Raw genomic sequence first — 6,860 nt, 5'->3', positions numbered from 1 at the left:
TGCCTTTGGTGCAATTTGTTGTAGCCATCTGTCGAAACCGATGCCACCGTTGAGATTCTTGGCGTGCTTCCGAAGCATGGCTTGTCCGTCGCAATCCGACATCGCGGGCCTCCGCACCACGAAGAGCGGTTTCCTTTGGGAAAATCCCTCTCTGCCCTTCCCCCTTAAAAACAAATGGGCGATGGAGAAACACTGCAGACAGCGAACACTACCAAGATAAAAAAAACTGAGGCGGGACGACGTAGTTGTTCACGTGATCTCTATTCTATCGCCTGACTGCTCCGTACCGGCGTGCACAAAAGAAGTCCCTTCGGGGAGGAGGCTAGAGTAACGAAAAAACAAACGAACGAATTTGGTAGAACTCCATTCATGGTGCAACAGCTTTTCGACGTACTTTATCCGATTTTCCTCATAGAACCTTCAAATGCGCGCAGCTCATTCCTGCTTAACAAAACGCACAAAGAAAGCCGTAAAACCGGATGTCCTTCAGGTAACCGAAAGTTCAGCCATGTTCGTTTACGTTTAGATTGGAGTAGCCCACGGTGTAGGAAGTGTGTGGCCTCAAAGGGTGCGCATTTTCGGCAGCGATTTGAAGTGCAGGGGGAGCGGCCAATGACGTCACGGACGTCCATTATATATTTGGTGTTCTTTGACGTAAACACGTTTTCTTTTGGATGCCGCCGACTGCATTTTAAAACGTCGGTCGGTCGGCGAGTGTGTGCGCGTGGTCGGGTGCTCGGCGGCTCGGCGGTGTGCTTGCTGATGTATGTCGACGAGCCGCCTTTGCTCGTCGCGTATCCAGAGACAGTGTTTTCCAATTTCGTTCGCCCGGTGCCGTCGGTCACTCCTGTTGCAAAAGACGACTCGTAGTGACTACAGTAACGTCCGACGGCACTTTTGCAGAGCGTTCAAGTGCCGTCCGACGATACTCCACCGACACTACGTATTCCGCGCTAAGTGCCGTCCGAAAGTCTCGTATAAAACGAGTTGTCGAAACATGATTTCCGAAGCAGTAGCGTGGCGCTTAGCGGTTAAAATATCTGCCCCATGCGTAAGCAGTCGTGGGTTCGAACCGCAGAAAGCTTACTTTTTTTTTTTTTTTTTGGGGGGGGGGGGGGGGGGTGGGGGGGGGGGGGGGGCATTTGGCGATATTTACGACATTTCTTTTTTACAACTGACACTGAAGAAAAAAAAATGCTGTCGACGACAGTGCTAAAAGCACGAGCTAGTTGCTTTGGACAGCGCTGCACGAGCGCTCCTGCAGCGGGTGGTGCAGTCATGCCAGTCAAGGCTACTCGCTCGCCGCTTGCACGGCCTTCGCAGCTATTCTATGCAAGGGCGATAATCCGTCGTATTACACACAGGTACAACTCCCGAAAAGTGCGTACAAAAAATTACTGCGGCTTGGCTCTGTTACCTCCGGTACACGTAATCCTCATTTGCAACAGGAGTGACGGACGGCACCGGGCGAAGTCTTAAAATGGAGAACGCTTACTTTGATGTTTCTGAGAACGCGACGAGTGCAGGCGGCAACAAGACAACACGCACCAGCGCGGACACCGCCGAGCCGCCGAGCACCCGGCCACGCACACGCCGAGCGACCGACATTTCAAAATGCATTCAGCAGCACCCAAAGAAAACGTGTTGTTAACGTCAAAATAACTATGACGTCAAAATAAAAGCTGTTATTTTGACGTCCGTGACGTCATTGGACACGCCCCCTGTATAGCAAATCGGTGCCGAAAATACGCAGCCACCATCATAGGACCCCGCCCGCTGAAGAACTTTAGCCCGAACGTGGACACTTTAAGCTCCAACTATTCAATAAAAAAAAATTGAAAACACTCACAAGTACAGGAGGACCAGAGCTGTCACCAACAAGAGTATCCAATCCAAAACGCCCATGCATTTCATCCTCAACACGTCGACGCCTTGCACAGCGGCACGCGTGGAAACGATGCCTCCCTGCAGAACGAACTCCTCAAAGTATAGCCTGAATTTCTACAGCGCTCTTTCCTTATATCAGACGTTCTAACGACAACCAAGCTCGGCGACAAAAACTAAAAGACACCCAAACATCAACGTTCTTCCGAAACCGCCAGCGGCCGTCATAGCCTCTCCAATACGTAGCTGCGCGGAAGACCTGAGAGAGCGAAGGATAGGATGGGCAAGGAGAAAAGCTGTTGCCGTAGGCGACGACCTCGGGCGTGCGTGTGGTGCGCGGCCGACTGTCTTTCTGTCCTTGACGGAGGGGAAGGGGGTAGTGGGCCGTTTCAAAACATCGCGCAAAGGGAGTGTCTCTCTTTTTTTTTCTTTTTTTGTTTTCTTGCATGTCAGATTGACATTTTGATCGCAGACTTTTGAATAAACCGCCGGATGGATGGATAGATGGTAATGGCTATTCCCTTTGCAACGGGCGGCAGCTTGCGCCACCCTACCATTTCGTCATCTTTTCTTTTCTTTTTTTAAATTTGCATGAATTTTGTTATAACAAACCCCCCCCCCCCCCCCCTTTCAAAGTGATTCCGTTGCTTATTTTTTTATCTGTACTTTTATTATCCTTTCCTAGATCTCTTCCAGTGTCTGCTGGTACCCCTCGGTCTTTTTTCCCTGTGCACTGATGTGCTCCCAGAACCTTTTTTGCCGCATTCCTACCCTGCTGGTTTATCTATCATCCACTGGACCCCTGCCCTCCCAGTTTTGGCCTGTATTAATGCTGATGCCTCCAGCTTTCTTTCCTGAAATTCCTCCCATTTTGATGCTACTTTGGCTAGTGTGGCCCCCTTTTTCTCTACCCATCTGTGTTCTTTAGATGCCGCTTGGCGTCTCGATATTGCTGCCTTAACCTCTTTATCCCACCAGCTTTCGAGCTTGCGTTTTAGTTTCCTTTCTCCTTGTTTGATTCGATATTCCTCTTACGCTCTTTTGAAAACACTAATTAAGTCTTCATATGTCCTTTCTCTTTCCGGTTGCTTGGATACTATGTTCTCGGTTCGCCTAGATATGTTTATCATTTAAGTTATTCCTACCTTCTTGTTTTTGATTTTGCATTTCTGGTTTTACTGTGCCAAATCTGATCTTGATTCTCATATGGCCGCTCCCCAGACTTTTTGTGCCTTCCTCATCTATTTCTATACCTCCTAAAACCTGTCGTATATCTTACGCGACATTAAACAGTAGTCAATAGTCGAGTGCGAGTTCTTTCTTTCCTATGTTATCTTTCCATCACATTTCACCTGAGCGTTAACCAATACCAGATCAAGAGATTCGCAGAACTCCTCTGTTGTATCCGTATGTCCATCAAAGACTTCCAAATGTGCATTCATGTCCCCCAAGATAATTATTTCCTTGTTAGTGCCGATTTGCCTAACGTCTCCTGATATACATGTCAAGTGCTCTGTATTTTCCTACCCTGCATCTCTCCCTGTTTTTAGATACGCAAAACCCAGGATTGTGTCTAAACCCCCAATATTGCCTTTGACCCACATGTGTTCCCTGCAGCCCTCTCGCTCCCTTTCCCATTCCTGACCCTTCACTAGCGCCCCTAATCCCCCTCCCTTGCGTTCCCCATCGGCCCGGTTGCATCCCATCCAATGATATCCCGGTATGTATGGTGGTTCTTCCATATCCCTCAGATGTGTTTCTGCTAATCCATACACTACAAAGTTTTCGCTTTGTAATTGCTCCTCAATCTCCTTCCACTTTATTCTGTTCCTGCCCCCTGAGTGTTTATGGACCCTATGTTAAGCTGTTTCTTAGTCCTGCGAGGCTTCCTCTCACTCTCCCAAACCCTCCCCCTTACATCTACACTTTTGCCCTCATTTCATACCTCGGCAAACCTCACTCATGAGGGCCCTCACTCACCCTCACTCACCCTCATCTTCACAGGTGAGGTGAGGGTGAGTGAGTTTCTGAACCAGGAAAATTCATGAGTGTGAGGGTGAGTGAGGGCTGTGAGGGCGGTGAGGGCCGTGAGGGCTGTGAGGGCGGTGAGGGCCGTGAGGGCGGTGAGGGCGGTGAGGGCCGTGAGGGCGGTGAGGGCCGTGAGGGCGGTGAGGGTCGTGAGTGCGTGAGAGGCGTGAGGGCGGTGAGTGGCGTGAGGGCCATGAGTGCGTGAGTGGTGTGAGGGCGGTGAGTGCGTGCGGGGTGTGAGGGCCATGAGTGCGTGAGGGCAGTGAGTGGCATGAGAGGCGTGAGGGCCGTGAGGGCCATGAGGGCGGTGAGTGCATGAGGTGTGTGAGGGCCATGAGTGCGTGAGGGCGGTGAGTGCGTGAGGTCCCCTTCAGATCGAGCATCTTTCTCAGCAATTGTGGTGTTAATGGCGGGTTGTTCTCTAGCTTTCCCTAGATCGACACGAATTGCTGAGATCGGGTCCGGCTCGAAATAAGCAAGCAACTCGGAGCAATTCGAATACGTTTGAAGCGGCTGCATCCAGTCAGGGGCGCAAAATTTTCACGTGATGCCTCGTGCCGGTGATGATGACACCGAATGACTTGGTTCTGGTTTGAAATCGATCGTTTTTTTTTTGGAAATAAACTGTTTCAGAAAGTTGCATTAGTATTCTTAACGAAGTTTAAATGCATAAAAGCACGTTTATAACGCGTGATTCTGTCTAAATAGTGCAAGAAAAAATAAAATTTTATGATGACGATGGCAAATTGCAGCAATTGGTTGCTGCGTGTGATCGCGGGCGGCCCGTGTTGCTGGTGTTGCGCCGTAAAGTTTCTGGGCGAAATTGCCCCATCTGAAGCTGGCCTGAGTGGCGTGAGGGCCATGAGTGCGTGAGGGGTGTGAGGGGTGTGAGGGCCGCATGGGCAGTGAGGGGCGTGAGGGCGGTGAGAGGCGTGAGGGCGGTGAGTGGCGTGAGGGCGGTGAGTGGCGTGAGGGCCGTGAGGGCGGTGAGGGCCGTGAGGGCGGTGAGGACGGTGGGGGCGGTGAGTGGCGTGAGGGCGGGGAGTGGCGTGAGTGCGTGAGGGCCGTGAGGGCCGTGAGGGCGGTGAGGACGGTGAGGGCCGTGAGGGCGGTGAGGGCGGTGAGTGGCGTGAGGGCTGTGAGTGCGTGAGGGCCGTGAGGGCCATGAGGGCCGTGAGGGCCGTGAGGGCTATGAGTGCGTGAGGGCCGTGAGGGCGGTGAGGGCGGTGAGTGGCGTGAGGGCAATGAGTGTCGTGAAGGCCATGAGTGAGTGAGGGGCATGAGGGCGGTGAGGGGCGTGAGGGCCGTGAGGGGCGTGAGGACCGTGAGGGCGGTGAGTGCGTGAGGGCCGTGAGGTTCAGTGAGGGTGGGTGAAGGGCTGAAGGTGAGTGTGACTGTGAGGGTGAGGGTGAGTGAGGGGCTGAAGGTGAGTGTAGCTGTGATGGTGAGGGTGAGTGAGGGGCTTAGGTGAGTGTGGCTGTGAGGGTGAGGGTGAGTGAGGGCGACCTAAAATGCCGACCTCTGCCTCATTTACACCGGCGCCCTCAGGGCTTCGGGACCCCCCAATAAATGTACGATGCGACGTCCAACCCTATCGCCTACCGTGCTCCCAGTGGTTCCACTGTAGTGGATGCCCCATGTAAAAGTGCCGGGCCAGCCTCGTACACCACCCTGTTTACTTCCATTACTCCGTACTCAAATTGTTGGCTCAACCCCCTTATCACCCGGTTAGCTTCCACCACCCGCTTTTCTATCTGCAAAGACTGTCCCCAGACCTCTGGGACGGTGCATATTTGCACATGCACCGTCTCAGAGACCTCCCTCGGCTTACATAACCCCAACTCCATCTGCCTGGAGAGGTTCTGGCTTTGTCCCTTTAACACATCATTTAGTCCTGGGTGTACCACCACTAAGTTCTCTCCCTCCCTGTTTTCCCGCACCTCGATCGCTTTGGTCATAGCGTCTACCATGCACTTTCCTGACTCGGCTACTACGTTTGCCCTCCCATACCCTTTCACCCTATCCAGCAGCCCCTCCTTAACCCTTGTTATGTTCGAGTCTCCGACCACCAGCACCCTCTTAACCCCCGACTGCCTGTCTTCACCCCCTCCAGCTATCTGTGCTCTCTCCCCCTCAACTTCTGCTGCCTTTCTCGAGCCCTGCTGTACTGCAACACTGTACAGCTGTGCAGACTCCTTTCCTACAATCAACTACCTCGCCACTATTTAACTGGCCGCCTTGTCTGCCGCCCCCACAGCTGTCTTCTCTGCCACCTCCCCCTTTTTCTTATTAACTACTCCTGTCAGTTGCTGCACCATCTCCTCACAGTTCTTATGCTGCTCCAACTCCGCCTTCAACTCTTTCCCCTGTCTAAGCTCCTTCACCTGTCGCTCAAGTTCGGCTCGCTGTTACCGTTCTCGTCTCAGCTCTCCCGCCACGCTGTCTACCTTACTTTCCCAGTCCCTGGTCTCTCCCCTCGGCCGGTCAGCCGCTTCTGCGACCCTTGGATGCATCATCTGGCTCCGACGCTAGCACTGGCCCTTCACCATCACAGCACCCACACACCGAAACCAAGGGGCGCCTGCCCACCCGGCTACCTGAGTGTCCGACCTCCATCCCTAGGGGATACCCGCGGGCGGCCCAGGTCCGGCTACGCCGAATCATAACCGGCTGTGCATGGACACCTTATAGCCTGGCCCGCTTCGGGCTACGTTCGCCAAAACATTCAATACGCGACCGGTGTAGTTCGACCCCTACATCGGCCCCTCAAGCCAATCAAACCGCCGGGCTAATCCCCGATACTTCCATTAACACCCAGTCCTCAGCGCATCTCGCCACCCTGCGCCACCTGCTCTGGGAGTGCCCGCCAAGGCGAAAGGAGAGGGACATAGCATTCGCGCAGCTCGGTCCACCACCACAAATGACGTTCGAGGCCTGCACGGCACCGA

Source organism: Ixodes scapularis, unplaced genomic scaffold (assembly GCF_016920785.2).
Source record: "Ixodes scapularis isolate PalLabHiFi unplaced genomic scaffold, ASM1692078v2 PGA_scaffold0__279_contigs__length_252992795, whole genome shotgun sequence".
Taxonomy (NCBI): domain Eukaryota; kingdom Metazoa; phylum Arthropoda; class Arachnida; order Ixodida; family Ixodidae; genus Ixodes; species Ixodes scapularis.
The sequence above is the reverse complement of the archived record's forward strand: the minus strand, read 5'-3'. Positions refer to the sequence as shown.